At 38.1% G+C, this 20,383-nt stretch overlaps 1 long non-coding RNA gene across 1 annotated transcript in view; it reads right to left on the reverse strand.

The window, feature by feature from the left end:
* LOC134700061 (uncharacterized) overlaps positions 1–20,383 on the reverse strand; it is a 123,910-nt gene that overhangs the window by 99,220 nt on the left and 4,307 nt on the right. The window lies entirely within an intron of this gene.

Here is a 20,383-nt window from a genome sequence, read left to right on the forward strand (position 1 = left end):
CAAAATTGATGTCGGACACCCTACCCCATCACCTAACAGAAAAATTATTAAAAAAAATATTGACGTCAAATAATTGTCCGCAATAGACACAAAGGGAAGCTGTGTAGCTGTGGTCTACTTCAGAAAAAATACAGTGTGTTTTACGGCTTAGTTTATTGTTTTTTATGTAGGTTCAAAGATTTAGTCCGTCAGTCTTATTACCTTACAGTCTACCTTACACTTACAGAAAAGTTAGTAAAAAATGTTCTACGGCAATACTTGTGTCTGCATTAGGTGCAAAGGGAAGCTGGGTAGCTGAGGTGTACTGGAGAAGAAACACAAGGTGTTCTTCGGCAAAGTATTTTTTTTGGAACGTAGGTTCAAATTTAGGAACAGACACCCAACCCCGCTACCTTACAGAAAAGTTAATAAAAAATATTGTACGGCAATACTTTTGTCCGCACTAGGTGCAAAGGAAGGTCGGGTAACTGTGGTTTACTTGAAAATAAACACAGGGTGTTCTTCGGCTTAGTTTATTTTTTTGAAAGAAAGTGCAAAATTGATGTCGGACACCCTACCCCATCACCTAACAGAAAAATTATTAAAAAAAAATATTGACGTCAAATAATTGTCCGCAATAGACACAAAGGGAAGCTGTGTAGCTGTGGTCTACTTCAGAAAAAAACACAGTGTATTTTACGGCTTAGTTTATTGTTTTTTATGTAGTTTCAAAGATTTAGTCCGTCAGTCTTATTACCTTACAGTCTACCTTACACTTACAGAAAAGTTAATAAAAAATGTTCTACGGCAATACTGGTGTCTGCATTAGGTGCAAAGGGAAGCTGGGTAGCTGAGGTGTACTGGAGAAGAAACACAAGGTGTTCTTCGGCACAGTTTTTTTTTTTGGAACGTAGGTCCAAATTTAGGAACAGACACCCAACCCCGCTACCTTACAGAAAAGTTAATAAAAAATATTGTACGGCAATACTTGTGTCCGCACTAGGTGCAAAGGAAGGTCGGGTAACTGTGGTTTACTTGAGAATAAACACAGGGTGTTCTTCGGCTTAGTTTATTTTTTTGAAAGAAAGTGCAAAATTGATGTCGGACACCCTACCCCATCACCTAACAGAAAAATTAGTAAAAAAAATATTGACGTCAAATAATTAACCGCAATAGGCACAAAGGGAAGCTGTGTAGCTGTGGTCTACTTCAGAAAAAAAACACAGTGTGTTTTACGGCTTAGTTTATTGTTTTTTTATGTAGGTTCAAAGATTTAGTCCGTCAGTCTTATTACCTTACAGTCTACCTTACACTTACAGAAAAGTTAGTAAAAAATGTTCTACGGCAATACTTGTGTCTGCATTAGGTGCAAAGGGAAGCTGGGTAGCTGAGGTGTACTGGAGAAGAAACACAAGGTGTTCTTCGGCCCAGTTTTTTTTTTGGAACGTAGGTCCAAATTTAGGAACAGACACCCAACCCCGCTACCTTACAGAAAAGTTAATAAAAAATATTGTACGGCAATACTTTTGTCCGCACTAGGTTCTAAAGAAGGTCGGGTAACTGTGGTTTACTTGAAAATAAACACAGGGTGTTCTTCGGCTTAGTTTATTTTTTTGAAAGAAAGTGCAAAATTGATGTCGGACACCCTACCCCATCACCTAACAGAAAAATCATTAAAAAAAATATTGACGTCAAATAATTAACCGCAATAGGCACAAAGGGAAGCTGTGTAGCTGTGGTCTACTTCAGAAAAAACACAGTGTGTTTTACGGCTTAGTTTATTGTTTTTTATGTAGGTTCAAAGATTTAGTCCGTCAGTCTTATTACCTTACAGTCTACCTTACACTTACAGAAAAGTTAATAAAAAATGTTCTACGGCAATACTTGTGTCTGCATTAGATGCAAAGGGAAGCTGGGTAGCTGAGGTGTACTGGAGAAGAAACACAAGGTGTTCTTCGGCACAAATTTTGTTTTGGAACGTAGGTCCAAATTTAGGAACAGACACCCAACCCCGCTACCTTACAGAAAAGTTAACAAAAAATATTGTACGGCAATACTTTTGTCCGCACTAGGTGCAAAGGAAGGTCGGGTAACTGCGGTTTACTTGAAAATAAACACAGGGTGTTCTTCGGCTTAGTTAATTTTTTTGAAAGAAAGTGCTAAATTGATGTCGGACACCCTACCCCATCACCTAACAGAAAAATTATTAAAAAAAAATATTGACGTCAAATAATTGTCCGCAATAGACACAAAGGGAAGCTGTGTAGCTGTGGTCTACTTCAGAAAAAAACACAGTGTATTTTACGGCTTAGTTTATTGTTTTTTATGTAGGTTCAAAGATTTAGTCCGTCAGTCTTATTACCTTACAGTCTACCTTACACTTACAGAAAAGTTAATAAAAAATGTTCTACGGCAATACTGGTGTCTGCATTAGGTGCAAAGGGAAGCTGGGTAGCTGAGGTGTACTGGAGAAGAAACACAAGGTGTTCTTCGGCACAGTTTTTTTTTTGGAACGTAGGTCCAAATTTAGGAACAGACACCCAACCCCGCTACCTTACAGAAAAGTTAATAAAAAATATTGTACGGCAATACTTTTGTCCGCACTAGGTGCAAAGGAAGGTCGGGTAACTGTGGTTTACTTGAGAATAAACACAGGGTGTTCTTCGGCTTAGTTTATTTTTTTGAAAGAAAGTGCAAAATTGATGTCGGACACCCTACCCCATCACCTAACAGAAAAATTAGTAAAAAAAATATTGACGTCAAATAATTAACCGCAATAGGCACAAAGGGAAGCTGTGTAGCTGTGGTCTACTTCAGAAAAAAAACACAGTGTGTTTTACGGCTTAGTTTATTGTTTTTTTATGTAGGTTCAAAGATTTAGTCCGTCAGTCTTATTACCTTACAGTCTACCTTACACTTACAGAAAAGTTAGTAAAAAATGTTCTACGGCAATACTTGTGTCTGCATTAGGTGCAAAGGGAAGCTGGGTAGCTGAGGTGTACTGGAGAAGAAACACAAGGTGTTCTTCGGCACAGTTTTTTTTTTGGAACGTAGGTCCAAATTTAGGAACAGACACCCAACCCCGCTACCTTACAGAAAAGTTAATAAAAAATATTGTACGGCAATACTTTTGTCCGCACTAGGTTCTAAAGAAGGTCGGGTAACTGTGGTTTACTTGAAAATAAACACAGGGTGTTCTTCGGCTTAGTTTATTTTTTTGAAAGAAAGTGCAAAATTGATGTCGGACACCCTACCCCATCACCTAACAGAAAAATCATTAAAAAAAATATTGACGTCAAATAATTAACCGCAATAGGCACAAAGGGAAGCTGTGTAGCTGTGGTCTACTTCAGAAAAAACACAGTGTGTTTTACGGCTTAGTTTATTGTTTTTTATGTAGGTTCAAAGATTTAGTCCGTCAGTCTTATTACCTTACAGTCTACCTTACACTTACAGAAAAGTTAATAAAAAATGTTCTACGGCAATACTTGTGTCTGCATTAGATGCAAAGGGAAGCTGGGTAGCTGAGGTGTACTGGAGAAGAAACACAAGGTGTTCTTCGGCACAAATTTTGTTTTGGAACGTAGGTCCAAATTTAGGAACAGACACCCAACCCCGCTACCTTACAGAAAAGTTAACAAAAAATATTGTACGGCAATACTTTTGTCCGCACTAGGTGCAAAGGAAGGTCGGGTAACTGCGGTTTACTTGAAAATAAACACAGGGTGTTCTTCGGCTTAGTTAATTTTTTTGAAAGAAAGTGCTAAATTGATGTCGGACACCCTACCCCATCACCTAACAGAAAAATTATTAAAAAAAAATATTGACGTCAAATAATTGTCCGCAATAGACACAAAGGGAAGCTGTGTAGCTGTGGTCTACTTCAGAAAAAAACACAGTGTATTTTACGGCTTAGTTTATTGTTTTTTATGTAGGTTCAAAGATTTAGTCCGTCAGTCTTATTACCTTACAGTCTACCTTACACTTACAGAAAAGTTAATAAAAAATGTTCTACGGCAATACTGGTGTCTGCATTAGGTGCAAAGGGAAGCTGGGTAGCTGAGGTGTACTGGAGAAGAAACACAAGGTGTTCTTCGGCACAGTTTTTTTTTTTGGAACGTAGGTCCAAATTTAGGAACAGACACCCAACCCCGCTACCTTACAGAAAAGTTAATAAAAAATATTGTACGGCAATACTTTTGTCCGCACTAGGTTCTAAAGAAGGTCGGGTAACTGTGGTTTACTTGAAAATAAACACAGGGTGTTATTCGGCTTAGTTTATTTTTTTGAAAGAAAGTGCAAAATTGATGTCGGACACCCTACCCCATCACCTAACAGAAAAATTAGTAAAAAAAAATATTGACGTCAAATAATTGTCCACAATAGACACAAAGGGAAGCTGTGTAGCTGTGGTCTACTTCAGAAAAAAGCACAGTGTGTTTTACGGCTTAGTTTATTGTTTTTCATGTAGGTTCAAAGATTTAGTCCGTCAGTCTTATTACCTTACAGTCTACCTTACACTTACAGAAAAGTTAATAAAAAATGTTCTACGGCAATACTTGTGTCTGCATTAGGTGCAAAGGGAAGCTGGGTAGCTGAGGTGTACTGGAGAAGAAACACAAGGTGTTCTTCGGCACAGTTTTTTTTTTTGGAACGTAGGTCCAAATTTAGGAACAGACACCCAACCCCGCTACCTTACAGAAAAGTTAATAAAAAATATTGTACGGCAATACTTTTGTCCGCACTTGATGCAAAGGAAGGTCGGGTAACTGTGGTTTACTTGAGAATAAACACAGGGTGTTCTTCGGCTTAGTTTTCTTTTTTTGAAAGAAAGTGCTAAATTGATGTCGGACACCCTACCCCATCACCTAACAGAAAAATTAGTAAAAAAAATATTGACGTCAAATAATTGTCCACAATAGGCACAAAGGGAAGCTGTGTAGCTGTGGTCTACTTCAGAAAAAACACAGTGTGTTTTACGGCTTAGTTTATTGTTTTTTATGTAGGTTCAAAGATTTAGTCCGTCAGTCTTATTACCTTACAGTCTACCTTACACTTACAGAAAAGTTAATAAAAAATGTTCTACGACAATACTTGTGTCTGCACTAGGTGCAAAGGGAAGCTGGGTAGCTGAGGTGTTCTGGAGAAGAAACCCAAGGTGTTCTTCGGCACAGTTTTTTTTTTTGGAACGTAGGTCCAAATTTTGGAACAGACACCCAACCCTGCTACCTTACAGAAAAATTAATAAAAAATATTGTACGGCAATACTTTTGTCTGCACTAGGTGCAAAGGAAGGTCGGGTAACTGTGGTTTACTTGAGAATAAACACAGGGTAGTCTTCGGCTTAGTTTATTTTTTTTAAAAGAAAGTGCAAAATTGATGTCGGACACCCTACCCCATCACCTAACAGAAAAAAATATTAAAAAAATATTGACGTCAAATAATTGTCCGCAATAGACACAAAGGGAAGCTGTGTAGCTGTGGTCTACTTCAGAAAAAAACACAGTGTATTTTACGGCTTAGTTTATTGTTTTTTATGTAGGTTCAAAGATTTAGTCCGTCAGTCTTATTACCTTACAGTCTACCTTACACTTACAGAAAAGTTAATAAAAAATGTTCTACGGCAATACTGGTGTCTGCATTAGGTGCAAAGGGAAGCTGGGTAGCTGAGGTGTACTGGAGAAGAAACACAAGGTGTTCTTCGGCAAAGTTTTTTTTTTTGGAACGTAGGTCCAAATTTAGGAACAGACACCCAACCCCGCTACCTTACAGAAAAGTTAATAAAAAATATTGTACGGCAATACTTTTGTCCGCACTAGGTGCAAAGGAAGGTCGGGTAACTGTGGTTTACTTGAGAATAAACACAGGGTGTTCTTCGGCTTAGTTTATTTTTTTGAAAGAAAGTGCAAAATTGATGTCGGACACCCTACCCCATCACCTAACAGAAAAATTAGTAAAAAAAATATTGACGTCAAATAATTAACCGCAATAGGCACAAAGGGAAGCTGTGTAGCTGTTGTCTACTTCAGAAAAAAAACACAGTGTGTTTTATGGCTTAGTTTATTGTTTTTTTATGTAGGTTCAAAGATTTAGTCCGTCAGTCTTATTACCTTACAGTCTACCTTACACTTACAGAAAAGTTAGTAAAAAATGTTCTACGGCAATACTTGTGTCTGCATTAGGTGCAAAGGGAAGCTGGGTAGCTGAGGTGTACTAGAGAAGAAACACAAGGTGTTCTTCGGCACAGTTTTTTTTTTGGAACGTAGGTCCAAATTTAGGAACAGACACCCAACCCCGCTACCTTACAGAAAAGTTAATAAAAAATATTGTACGGCAATACTTTTGTCCGCACTAGGTTCAAAAGAAGGTCGGGTAACTGTGGTTTACTTGAAAATAAACACAGGGTGTTCTTCGGCTTAGTTTATTTTTTTGAAAGAAAATGCAAAATTGATGTCGGACACCCTACCCCATCACCTAACAGAAAAATTATTAAAAAAAATATTGACGTCAAATAATTGTCCACAATAGACACAAAGGGAAGCTGTGTAGCTGTGGTCTACTTCAGAAAAAAGCACAGTGTGTTTTACGGCTTAGTTTATTGTTTTTTATGTAGGTTCAAAGATTTAGTCCGTCAGTCTTATTACCTTACAGTCTACCTTACACTTACAGAAAAGTTAATAAAAAATGTTCTACGGCAATACTTGTGTCTGCATTAGGTGCAAAGGGAAGCTGGGTAGCTGAGGTGTACTGGAGAAGAAACACAAGGTGTTCTTCGGCACAGTTTTTTTTTTGGAACGTAGGTCCAAATTTAGGAACAGACACCCAACCCCGCTACCTTACAGAAAAGTTAATAAAAAATATTGTACGGCAATACTTTTGTCCCTACTTGATGCAAAGGAAGGTCGGGTAACTGTGGTTTACTTGAGAATAAACACAGGGTGTTCTTCGGCTTAGTTTATTTTTTTGAAAGAAAGTGCAAAATTGATGTCGGACACCTTACCCCATCACCTAACAGAACAATTAATAAAAAAAATATTGACGTCAAATAATTGTTCGCAATAGGCACAAAGGGAAGCTGTGTAGCTGTGGTCTACTTCAGAAAAAACAGTGTGTTTTACGGCTTAGTTTATTGTTTTTTATGTAGGTTCAAAGATTTAGTCCGTCAGTCTTATTACCTTACAGTCTACCTTACACTTACAGAAAAGTTAATAAAAAATGTTCTACAACAATACTTGTGTCTGCACTAGGTGCAAAGGGAAGCTGGGTAGCTGAGGTGTTCTGGAGAAGAAACCCAAGGTGTTCTTCGGCACAGTTTTTTTTTTTTGGAACGTAGGTCCAAATTTAGGAACAGACACCCAACCCTGCTACCTTACAGAAAAATTAATAAAAAATATTGTACGGCAATACTTTTGTCTGCACTAGGTGCAAAGGAAGGTCGGGTAACTGTGGTTTACTTGAGAATAAACACAGAGTGGTCTTCGGCTTAGTTTATTTTTTTTAAAAGAAAGTGCAAAATTGATGTCGGACACCCTACCCCATCACCTAACAGAAAAAAATATTAAAAAAATATTGACGTCAAATAATTGTCCGCAATAGGCACAAAGGGAAGCTGTGTAGCTGTGGTCTGCTTCAGAAAAAAACATAGTGTGTTTTACGGCTTAGTTTATTGTTTTTTATATAGGTTCAAAAATTTAGTCCGTCAGTATTATTACCTTACAGTCTACCTTACACTCACAGAAAAGTTAATAAAAAATGTTCTACGGCAATACTTGTGTCTGCACTAGGTGCAAAGGGAAGCTGGGTAGCTGCGGTATACTGGAGAAGAAACCCAAGGTGTTCTTCCGCACAGTTTTTTTGAAAGGTAGGTCCAAATTTAGGAACAGACACCCTACCCCGCTACCTTACAGAAAAGTTAATAAAAAACATTGTACGGCAATAATTTTGTCCGCACTAGGTGCAAAGGAAGGTCGGGTAGCTGTGGTTTACTTGAGAAAAAACACAAGGTGTTCTTCGGCTTAGTTTATTTTTTTGAAAGAAAGTGCAAAATTGATGTCGGACACCCTACCCCATCACCTAACAGAAAAATTAATAAAAAAAATATCGACGTCAAATAATTGTCCGCAATAGGCACAAAGGGAAGCTGTGTAGCTGTGGTCTGCTTCAGAAAAAAAATACAGTGTGTTCTACGGCTTAGTTTATTGTTTTTTAAGTAGGTTCAAAGATTTAGTCCGTCAGTCTTATTACCTTACAGTCTACCTTACACTTACAGAAAAGTTAATAAAAAATGTTCTACGGCAATACTTGTGTCTGCATTAGGTGCAAAGGGAAGCTGGGTAGCTGAGGTGTACTGGAGAAGAAACACAAGGTGTTCTTCGGCACAGTTTTTTTTTTTGGAACGTAGGTCCAAATTTAGGAACAGACACCCAACCCCGCTACCTTACAGAAAAGTTAATAAAAAATATTGTACGGCTATACTTTTGGCCGCACTAGGTGCAAAGGAAGGTCGGGTAACTGTGGTTTACTTGAGAATAAACACAGGGTGTTCTTCGGCTTAGTTTATTTTTTTGAAAGAAAGTGCAAAATTGATGTCGGACACCCTACCCCATCACCTAACAGAAAAATTAGTAAACAAAATATTGACGTCAAATAATTAACCGCAATAGGCACAAAGGGAAGCTGTGTAGCTGTGGTCTACTTCAGAAAAAAAACACAGTGTGTTTTACGGCTTAGTTTATTGTTTTTTTATGTAGGTTCAAAGATTTAGTCCGTCAGTCTTATTACCTTACAGTCTACCTTACACTTACAGAAAAGTTAGTAAAAAATGTTCTACGGCAATACTTGTGTCTGCATTAGGTGCAAAGGGAAGCTGGGTAGCTGAGGTGTACTGGAGAAGAAACACAAGGTGTTCTTCGGCACAGTTTTTTTTTTTGGAACGTAGGTCCAAATTTAGGAACAGACACCCAACCCCGCTACCTTACAGAAAAGTTAATAAAAAATATTGTACGGCAATACTTTTGTCCGCACTAGGTTCAAAAGAAGGTCGGGTAACTGTGGTTTACTTGAAAATAAACACAGGGTGTTCTTCGGCTTAGTTTATTTTTTTGAAAGAAAATGCAAAATTGATGTCGGACACCCTACCCCATCACCTAACAGAAAAATTATTAAAAAAAAATATTGACGTCAAATAATTGTCCACAATAGACACAAAGGGAAGCTGTGTAGCTGTGGTCTACTTCAGAAAAAAGCACAGTGTGTTTTACGGCTTAGTTTATTGTTTTTTATGTAGGTTCAAAGATTTAGTCCGTCAGTCTTATTACCTTACAGTCTACCTTACACTTACAGAAAAGTTAATAAAAAATGTTCTACGGCAATACTTGTGTCTGCATTAGGTGCAAAGGGAAGCTGGGTAGCTGAGGTGTACTGGAGAAGAAACACAAGGTGTTCTTCGGCACAGTTTTTTTTTTTGGAACGTAAGTCCAAATTTAGGAACAGACACCCAACCCCGCTACCTTACAGAAAAGTTAATAAAAAATATTGTACGGCAATACTTTTGTCCGCACTAGGTGCAAAGGAAGGTCGGGTAACTGTGGTTTACTTGAGAATAAACACAGGGTGTTCTTCGGCTTGGTTTATTTTTTTGAAAGAAAGTGCAAAATTGATGTCGGACACCCTACCCCATCATCTAACAGAAAAATTATTAAAAAAAAATATTGACGTCAAATAATTAACCGCAATAGGCACAAAGGGAAGCTGTGTAGCTGTGGTCTACTTCAGAATAAACACAGTGTGTTTTACGGCTTAGTTTATTGTTTTTTATGTAGGTTCAAAGATTTAGTCCGTCAGTCTTATTACCTTACAGTCTACCTTACACTTACAGAAAAGTTAATAAAACATGTTCTACAACAATACTTGTGTCTGCACTAGGTGCAAAGGGAAGCTGGGTAGCTGAGGTGTTCTGGAGAAGAAACCCAAGGTGTTCTTCGGCACAGTTTTTTTTTTGGAACGTAGGTCCAAATTTAGGAACAGACACCCAACCCCGCTACCTTACAGAAAAGTTAATAAAAAATATTGTACGGCAATACTTTTGTCCGCACTAGGTGCAAAGGAACGTCGGGTAACTGTGGTTTACTTGAGAATAAACACAGGGTGTTCTTCGGCTTAGTTTATTTTTTTGAAAGAAAGTGCAAAATTGATGTCGGACACCCTACCCCATCACCTAACAGAAAAATTATTAAAAAAAAATATTGACGTCAAATAATTGTCCGCAATAGACACAAAGGGAAGCTGTGTAGCTGTGGTCTACTTCAGAAAAAAAACACAGTGTGTTTTACGGCTTAGTTTATTGTTTTTTATGTAGGTTCAAAGATTTAGTCCGTCAGTCTTATTACCTTACAGTCTACCTTACACTTACAGAAAAGTTAATAAAAAATGTTCTACGGCAATACTTGTGTCTGCATTAGGTGCAAAGGGAAGCTGGGTAGCTGAGGTGTACTGGAGAAGAAACACAAGGTGTTCTTCCGCACAGTTTTTTTTTTTGGAACGTAGGTCCAAATTTAGGAACAGACACCCAACCCCGCTACCTTACAGAAAAGTTAATAAAAAATATTGTACGGCAATACTTTTGTCCGCACTAGGTGCAAAGGAAGGTCGGGTAACTGTGGTGTACTTGAGAATAAACACAGGGTGTTCTTCGGCTTAGTTTATTGTTTTGAAAGAAAGTGCAAAATTGATGTCGGACACCCTACCCCATCACCTAACAGAAAAAAATATTAAAAAAATATTGACGTCAAATAATTGTCCGCAATAGGCACAAAGGGAAGCTGTGTAGCTGTGGTCTGCTTCAGAAAAAAACACAGTGTGTTTTACGGCTTAGTTTATTGTTTTTTATGTAGGTTCAAAAATTTAGTCCGTCAGTCTTATCACCTTACAGTCTACCTTACACTTACAGAAAAGTTAATAAAAAATGTTCTACGGCAATACTTGTGTCTGCACTAGGTGCAAAGGGAAGCTGGGTAGCTGCGGTATACTGGAGAAGAAACCCAAGGTGTTCTTCCGCACAGTTTTTTTGAAAGGTAGGTCCAAATTTAGGAACAGACACCCTACCCCGCTACCTTACAGAAAAGTTAATAAAAAACATTGTACGGCAATAATTTTGTCCGCACTAGGTGCAAAGGAAGGTCGGGTAGCTGTGGTTTACTTGATAAAAAACACAAGGTGTTCTTCGGCTTAGTTTATTTTTTTGAAAGAAAGTGCAAAATTGATGTCGGACACCCTACCCCATCACCTAACAGAAAAATTAATAAAAAAAATATCGACGTCAAATAATTGTCCGCAATAGGCACAAAGGGAAGCTGTGTAGCTGTGGTCTGCTTCAGAAAAAAATACAGTGTGTTCTACGGCTTAGTTTATTGTTTTTTAAGTAGGTTCAAAGATTTAGTCCTTTAGTCTTATTACCTTACAGTCTTCCTTACACTTACAGAAAAGTTAATAAAAAATGTTCTACGGCAATACTTGTGTCTGCATTAGGTGCAAAGTGAAGCTGGGTAGCTGAGGTGTACTGGAGAAGAAACACAAGGTGTTCTTCGGCACAGTTTTTTTTTTTGGAACGTAGGTCCAAATTTAGGAACAGACACCCAACCCCGCTACCTTACAGAAAAGTTAATAAAAATATTGTACGGCAATACTTTTGTCCGCAGTAGGTACAAAGGAAGGTCGGGTAACTGTGGTTTACTTGAGAATAAACACAGGGTGTTCTTCGGCTCAGTTTATTTTTTTGAAAGAAAGTGCAAAATTGATGTCGGACACCCTACCCCATCACCTAACAGAAAAATTATTAAAAAAAATATTGACGTCAAATAATTAACCGCAATAGGCACAAAGGGAAGCTGTGTAGCTGTGGTCTACTTCAGAAAAAACACAGTGTGTTTTACGGCTTAGTTTATTGTTTTTTATGTAGGTTCAAAGATTTAGTCCGTCAGTCTTATTACCTTACAGTCTACCTTACACTTACAGAAAAGTTAATAAAAAATGTTCTACGGCAATACTTGTGTCTGCATTAGATGCAAAGAGAAGCTGGGTAGCTGAGGTGTACTGGAGAAGAAACACAAGGTGTTCTTCGGCACAGTTTTGTTTTTGGAACGTAGGTCCAAATTTAGGAACAGACACCCAACCCCGCTACCTTACAGAAAAGTTAATAAAAAATATTGTACGGCAATACTTTTGTCCGCACTAGGTGCAAAGGAACGTCGGGTAACTGTGGTTTACTTGAGAATAAACACAGGGTGTTCTTCGGCTTAGTTTATTTTTTTGAAAGAAAGTGCAAAATTGATGTCGGACACCCTACCCCATCACCTAACAGAAAAATTATTAAAAAAAAATATTGACGTCAAATAATTGTCCGCAATAGACACAAAGGGAAGCTGTGTAGCTGTGGTCTACTTCAGAAAAAAAACACAGTGTGTTTTACGGCTTAGTTTATTGTTTTTTATGTAGGTTCAAAGATTTAGTCCGTCAGTCTTATTACCTTACAGTCTACCTTACACTTACAGAAAAGTTAATAAAAAATGTTCTACGGCAATACTTGTGTCTGCATTAGGTGCAAAGGGAAGCTGGGTAGCTGAGGTGTACTGGAGAAGAAACACAAGGTGTTCTTCCGCACAGTTTTTTTTTTTGGAACGTAGGTCCAAATTTAGGAACAGACACCCAACCCCGCTACCTTACAGAAAAGTTAATAAAAAATATTGTACGGCAATACTTTTGTCCGCACTAGGTGCAAAGGAAGGTCGGGTAACTGTGGTGTACTTGAGAATAAACACAGGGTGTTCTTCGGCTTAGTTTATTGTTTTGAAAGAAAGTGCAAAATTGATGTCGGACACCCTACCCCATCACCTAACAGAAAAACTATTAAAAAAAATATTGACGTCAAATAATTGTCCGCAATAGACACAAAGGGAAGCTGTGTAGCTGTGGTCTACTTCAGAAAAAAACACAGTGTGTTTTACGGCTTAGTTTATTGTTTTTTATGTAGGTTCAAAGATTTAGTCCGTCAGTCTTATTACCTTACAGTCTACCTTACACTTACAGAAAAGTTAATAAAAAATGTTCTAAGGCAAAACTTGTGTCTGCTCTAGGTGCAAAGGGAAGCTGGGTAGCTGAGGTGTACTGGAGAAGAAACCCAATGTGTTCTTCGGCACAGTTTTTTTTTGGAACGTAGGTCCAAATTTAGGAACAGATACCCAACCCCGCTACCTTACAGAAAAGTTAATAAAAAATATTGTACGGCAATACTTTTGTCCGCACTTGGTGCAAAGGAAGGTCGGGTAACTGTGGTTTACCTGAGAATAAACACAGGGTGTTCTTCGGCTTAGTTTATTTTTTTGAAAGAAAGTGCTAAATTGATGTCGGACACCCTACCCCATCACCTAACAGAAAAATTTATTAAAAAATATTGACGTCAAATAATTGTCTGCAATAGACACAAAGGGAAGCTGTGTAGCTGTGGTCTACTTCAGAAAAAAACGCAGTGTGTTTTACGGCTAAGTTTAATGTTTTTTATGTAGGTTCAAAGATTTAGTCCGTCAGTCTTATTACCTTACAGTCTACCTTACACTTACAGAAAAGTTAATAAAAAATATTCTACGGCAATACTTGCGTCTGCATTAGGTGCAAAGGGAAGCTGGGTAGCTGAGGTGTACTGGAGAAGAAACACAAGGTGTTTTTCGGCACAGTTTTTTTTGTTTGGAACGTAGGTCCAAATTTAGGAGCAGACACCCAACACCGCTACCTTACAGAAAAGTTAATACAAAATATTGTACGGCAATACTTTTGTCCGCACTTGGTGCAAAGGAAGGTCGGGTAACTGTGGTTTACTTGAGAATAAACACAGGGTGTTCTTCGGCTTAGTTTATTTTTTTGAAAGAAAGTGCAAAATTGATGTCGGACACCCTACCCCATCACTTAACAGAAAAATTAATAAAAAAAATATTGACGTCAAATAATTGTCCGCAATAGGCACAAAGGGAAGCTGTGTAGCTGTGGTCTACTTCGGAAAAAAAATACAGTGTGTTCTACGGCTTAGTTTATTGTTTTTTAAGTAGGTTCAAAGATGTAGTCCGTCAGTCTTATTACCTTACAGGCTACCTTACACTTACAGAAAAGTTAATAAAAAATGTTCTACGGCAATACTTGTGTCTGCACTAGGTTCAAAGGGAAGCTGGGTAGCTGAGGTGTACTGGAGCAGAAACCAAAGGTGTTCTTCTGCACTGTTTTTTTGGAACGTATGTCCAAATTTAGGAACAGACACCCAACCCGCTACCTTACAGAAAAGTTAATAAAAAATATTGTACGGCAATACTTTTGTCCGCACTAGGTGCAAAGGAAGGTCGGGTAGCTGTGGTTTACTTGAGAAAAAACACAGGGTGTTCTTCGGCTGAGTTTATTTTTTTGAAAGAAAGTGCAAAATTGATGTCGGACACCCTACCCCAACACCTAACACAAAAATTAATAAAAAAAATATTGACGTCAAATAATTGTCCGCAATAGGCACAAATGGAAGCTGTGTAGCTGTGGTCTACTTCAGAAAAAAAAACAAAGTGTGTTTTACGGCTTACTTTATTGTTTTTTATGTAGGTTCAAAGATTTAGTCCGTCAGTCTTATTACCTTACAGTCTACCTTACACTTACAGAAAAGTTAATAAAAAATGTTCTACGGCAATACTTGTGTCTGCACTAGGTGCAAAGGGAAGCTGGGTAGCTTTGGTATACTGGAGAAGAAACCCAAGGCGTTCTTCCGCACAGTTTTTTTGGAACGTAGGTCCAAATTTAGGAACAGACAGCCAACCCCGCTACCTTACACAAAAGTTAATAAAAAATATTGTACGGCAATACTTTTGTCCCCACTAGGTGCAAAGGAAGGTCGGGTAGCTGTGGTTTACTTGAAAAAAAACACAGGGTGTTCTTCGGCTGAGTTTATTTTTTTGAAAGAAAGTGCAAAATTGGTGTCGGACACCCTACCCCATCACCTTACAGAAAAAATAATAAAAAAAATATTGACGTCAAATAATTGTCCGCAATAGGCACAAATGGAAGCTGTGTAGCTGTGGTCTACTTCAGAAATATACAGTGTGTTGCAAGGCTTAGTTTATTGTCTTTTTAGCAGGTTCAAAGATTGAGTCCGTCAGCCTTATTACCTTATAGTCTACCTTACACTTACAGAAAAGTTAATAAAAAATGTTCTACGGCAATACTTGTGTCTGAACTAGGTGCAAAGGGAAGTGGGTAGCTAAGGTGTACTGGAGAAGAAACGCAAGGTGTTGTTCGCACAGTTTTTTTAAAGTAGGTCCAAATTTAGGGCAGACACCCAACCCCGCTACCTTACAGAAAGTAAATATAAAAAATATTGTACGGCAATACTTTTGTCTGCACTAGGTGCAAAGAAAGGTTGAGAAATAATATAGGGTGTTCTTCGGCTTAGTTTATTCTTTTTAAAAGAAAGTACAAAGTTGGGACCGGACACCCTACCCCACTACTTTACAGAAAAAAAAAAAAACATGTTCTATGTCAAATCATTGTCCACAATAGGCGCAAAGGGGAGCTGGGTAGATGTTGTCTACTTGAGAGAAAAACACAGTGTGTTCTTCGGCTTAATTTATTGTTTTTCATGTAGGTTCAAGGATTGAGTCGGACAGTCTTCTCACCTTAAAGTCTTCCATGCAAAAAAGTAAATAAAAAATGTTCTACGGCAAAACTTGTGTCTGCACTAGGTGCAAAGGGAAGCTGGGTAGCTGGGGTATACTGGAGCAGAACCCAAGGTGTTCTTCCGCACAGTTTTTTTGGAACGTAGGTCCAAATTAAGGAACAGACACCCAACCCCGCTACCTTACAGAAAAGTTAATAACAAATATTGTACGGCAATACTGTTGTCCGCACTAGGTGCAAAGGAAGGCCGGGTAGCTGTGGTTTACTTGAGATTAAACACAGGGTGTTCTTCGGTTTAGTTTATTTTTTTGAAAGAAAGTGCAAAATTGGTGTCGGACACCCTACCCCATCACCTTACAGAAAAATTAATTAAAAAAATATTGACGTCAAATAATTGTCCGCAATAGGCACAAAGGGAAGCTGTGTAGCTGTGGTCTACTTCAGAAAAAATACAGTGTGTTCTACATATTAGTTTATTGTCTTTTAAGCAGGTTCAAAGATTGAGTCCGTCAGCCTTATTACCTTATAGTCTACCTTACACTTACAGAAAAGTTAATAAAAAATGTTCTACGGCAATACTTGTGTCTGCACTATGTGCAAAGGGAATCGTGGTAGCTAAGGTGTACTGGAGAAGAAACCCAAGGTGTTCTTCCGCACAGTTTTTTTGGAACGTAGGTCCAAGTTTAGGAACAGACACCCAACCCCGCTACATTACAGAAAAGTTAATAAAAAAAAATATTGTACGGCAATACTTTTTTCCGCCCTAGGTGCAAAGGGAAGTGGGTAGCTGGGGTGTACTGGAGAAGAAATCCGAGGTGTTTTTCGGCACAGTTTTTTTGGATCGTAGGTCCAAATTTAGGGTCAGACACCCAACCCCGCTACCTTACATAATAGTTATCAAAAGTACCAGGATTATAATTGTATACGCCAGACGCGCGTTTCGTCTACACAAGACTCATCAGTGACGCTCAGATCAAAATAGTTAAAAAGCCAAAACAAATACAAAGTTAAGAGCATTGAGGACCCAAAATGTTGTGCCAAATACGGCTAAGGTAATCTACTCCTGGGGTAAGAAAATCCTTAGTTTTTCGAAAAATTCAAAGTTTTGTAAACAGAAAATTTATAAAAATGACCATATAATTGATATTCATGTCAACACCGAAGTGCTGACTACTGGGTTGGTGATACCCTCGGGGACGAAACGTCCACCAGCAGTGGCATCGACCCAGTGGTGTAAATAGTTAAGAAAAGTACCAGGATTATAATTTTATACGCCAGACGCGCGTTTCGTCTACACAAGACTCATCAGTGACGCTCAGATCAAAATAGTTAAAAAGGCAAAACAAACACAAAGTTGAGGAGCATTGAGGACCCAAAATTCCAAAATGTTGTGCCAAAAACGGCTAAGGTAATCTACTCCTGGGGTAAGAAAATCCTTAGTTTTTCGAAAATTTCAAAGTTTTGTAAACAGAAAATTTATAAAAATGACATAAAAGTTAATATAAAAAATATTGTACAGCAATACTTCTGTCTGCACTAGGTGCAAAGAAAGGTCGGGTTGCTTGAGAAAAAAAATATAGGGTGTTCTTCAGCTTAGTTTATTCTTTTTAAAAGAAAGTGCATAGTTGGGGCCGGACACCCTACCCCACTACTTTACAGAAAAAAATTAATAAAAAATGTTCTATATCAAATCATTGTCCACAAAAGGCGCAAAGGGGAACTGTGTAGCTGTGGTCTACTTGAGAAAAAATATAGTGTGTTCTTCTGCTTAGTATATTGTTTTTCATGTAGGTTCAAGGATTGAGTCGGACAGTCTTCTCACCTTAAATTCTTCCATGCAGAAAAGTTAATAAAAAATGTTCTACGGCAAACTTTTGTCTGCACTAGGTGCAAAGGGAAGCTGGGTAGCTGGGGTATACTGGAGAAAAAACACAGGGTGTTCTTCGGCTTAGTTTTTTTTTTTTGAAAGAAAGTGCAAAATTGATGTCGGACACCTTACCCCATCACCTTAAAGAAAAATTAATAAAACAAATATTGACGTCAAATAATTGTCCGCAATAGGCACAAAGGGAAGCTGTGTAGCTGTGGTCTACTTTAGAATAAACACAGTTTGTTCTACGGCTTAGTTTATCGTTTTTTAAGTATGTTCAACGATTGAGTCGGACAATTTTATTACCTTACAGTCTACCTTACAGAAAAGTTAATAAAATTGTTCTACGGCAATACTTGTGTCTGCACTAGGTGCTAAGGGAAGCTGGGTAAATAGTTATCAAAGTTACCAGGATTATAATTTAGTACGCAAGACGCGCGTTTCGTCTACATAAGACTCATCAGTGACGCTCATATCAAAATATTTATGAAGCCAAACAAGTACAAAGTTGAAGAGCGTTGAGGATCCAAAATTCCAAAAAGTTGTGCCAAATACGGCTAAGGTAATCTATGCCTGGAATAAGTAAATCCTTACTGAGGTGTACTGGAGAAGAAACCCAAGGTGTTCTTCGGCACAGTTTGTTTTTAACGTAGGTCCAAATTTAGGTGCAGACACCCAACCTCACTACCTTACAGAGAAGTTAATAAAAAATGTTGTACGGCAATACTTTTGTCCGCACTAGGTGCAGAGGAAGGTAGGGTAGCTGTGGTTTCCTATAAAAAAAACACATTGTGTTCTTCGGCTTAGTTTATTTTTTTTTAAAGAAAGTGCAAAGTTGGTGTCGGACACCCTACCCCATCATCTTAAAGAAAAATTAATAAAAAAAATATTGACGTCAATTACTTGTCCGCAATAGGCACAAAGGGAAGCTGTGTAGCTGTGGTCTACTTTAGAAAAAATACAGTGCGTTCTTCGGCTTAGTTTATTGTGTGTCATGTAGGTTCAAGGATTGAGTCGGACAGTCTAATTACCGTACAGTCTACCTTACAGAAAAGTTAATCAAAATGTTCTACGGCAATACTTGTGTCTGCACTAGGTGCAAAAGGAAGCTTGGTAGCTGAGGTGTACTGGAGAAGAAACCCAAGGTGTTCTTCGGCACAGTTTGTTTTTAACGTAGGTCTAAATTTACGGTCAGACACCAAACCCCGCTAACTTACAGAAAAGTTAATAAAAAATATTGTACGGCAATACTTCTGTCCGCACTAGGTGCAAAGAAAGGCCGGATTGCTGTGGCTTACTTGAGAAAAAACACAGGGTGTTCTACGGCTTACTTTTGTCTTTTTAAAAGAAAGTGCAAAGTTGGGGCCGGACATCCTACCCCACTACTTTACAGAAAAAAAAAATAACAAAAAAATAGACAAGTAAATAGAAATGTTCTACGGCAATACTGTTGTCCGCACTAGGGGAAAAGAGAAGCTTTTTTAAAAGTCCAAAGTTGGGGGTCGGACACCCTACCAAACTCTCACAGAAAAGTAAATATAAAATGTTATACAGCAAAACTTTTGTCCGCAATGCTGTAAAGGGGAGCTGGGTAACTGAGGTCAACTTGAGTTAAGATTCATGGTGTTTGTCGTCTGATCTTTTTTTATAAGGAAGTCCAAAGTTGGGGGCAGACACTCTACCCTACCCTTACAGAAAGGTTAATAGAAAAACGTTCTTCGGCAATACTTTTGTCTTCACAAGTGGTAAAGGGAAGCTGGGTAACTGAGGTATTCTTGAGAAAACAAATCTAAGGTGTTTTTCGACTTACATTTTGATTAAGTAGTCCAAAGTTGGGATCGTTCCCAACTCTTATAGAAAAAAAAAAATCTTTGTCAATACTTTTGTCTGCATGAGACCCAAAGGGAAGCTGAGTAGATGAGATGTACTTGAGAAAAAATCTAGGCTGTTGTTCGGCTTAGTTAGGGTTGAACACCCTACCCCACCTTTACACAAAAGTTAATAAAATAATGTTCTTCGGCAATGTCTGCACTAGGTATAAAGGGAAACAGGGTTACTGTGGTCTAAATTGAAAACATCCAGGGTGGTTTTCGGATTCTTTTTTTCAGTACTACGGTAATCATTTTGTCCGATTAAATGCAAAGAGAGGCTGGGTAGCTGCGGTCTACCTGAGAATAAAAATCCGGGGTGTTGTTTTGTGTTCTGTTTTAAGTAGGTCCAAAGTTGGGGTTGACACCCTTTCCAATTCTTACAGAAAAGTGTTAAACACAATGTTAAACTGCCATACTTTTCACAGCACAAGGTGCAAATTACAGAAAAGTTATTAAATAAATATTCTTCGGCAATGCTTTTGTCCGCAACAGATGTAAAGGGAAGCTGGTTAACTGAGATATACTTGAAAAAATGCAATGGTGTTTAACGGTTTATTTTTTTATTTTTTTTTGTAAAGTAGGTCCAAAGTTGGGACAGGACATCGCTCCCAACTCTTACAGAAAAGTTACTAAAAATATTCTTTGGCAATTTTTTTGTCCGTACTAGGTTGAAAATAAATCTAGGTAGCTAAAGTCTACTTCAATAAAATCAAGGGTGTTTTACGGTTTATTTTGTTTTTAAAGTAGGTCCAAAGTTGGGACCGGATATCGTTCCCACATGTTACAAAAAAATGTTCTACGGCACCTCTTTTGTCTCACTAGGTGCAGAGAGAAGCTAGGTTGCTGAGGTCTGTCTATGAAAAAGTTCAGGATGTTCTTCGGCTTAGTTTTTTTCCAAGTATGTCTAACGTAGGGGTATGACACCCTCTCCAACCCTTACAGAAAAATTAATAAACAAACGTTCTTC

This window comes from Mytilus trossulus, unplaced genomic scaffold (assembly GCF_036588685.1).
Source record: "Mytilus trossulus isolate FHL-02 unplaced genomic scaffold, PNRI_Mtr1.1.1.hap1 h1tg000110l__unscaffolded, whole genome shotgun sequence".
Lineage (NCBI taxonomy): Eukaryota > Metazoa > Mollusca > Bivalvia > Mytilida > Mytilidae > Mytilus > Mytilus trossulus.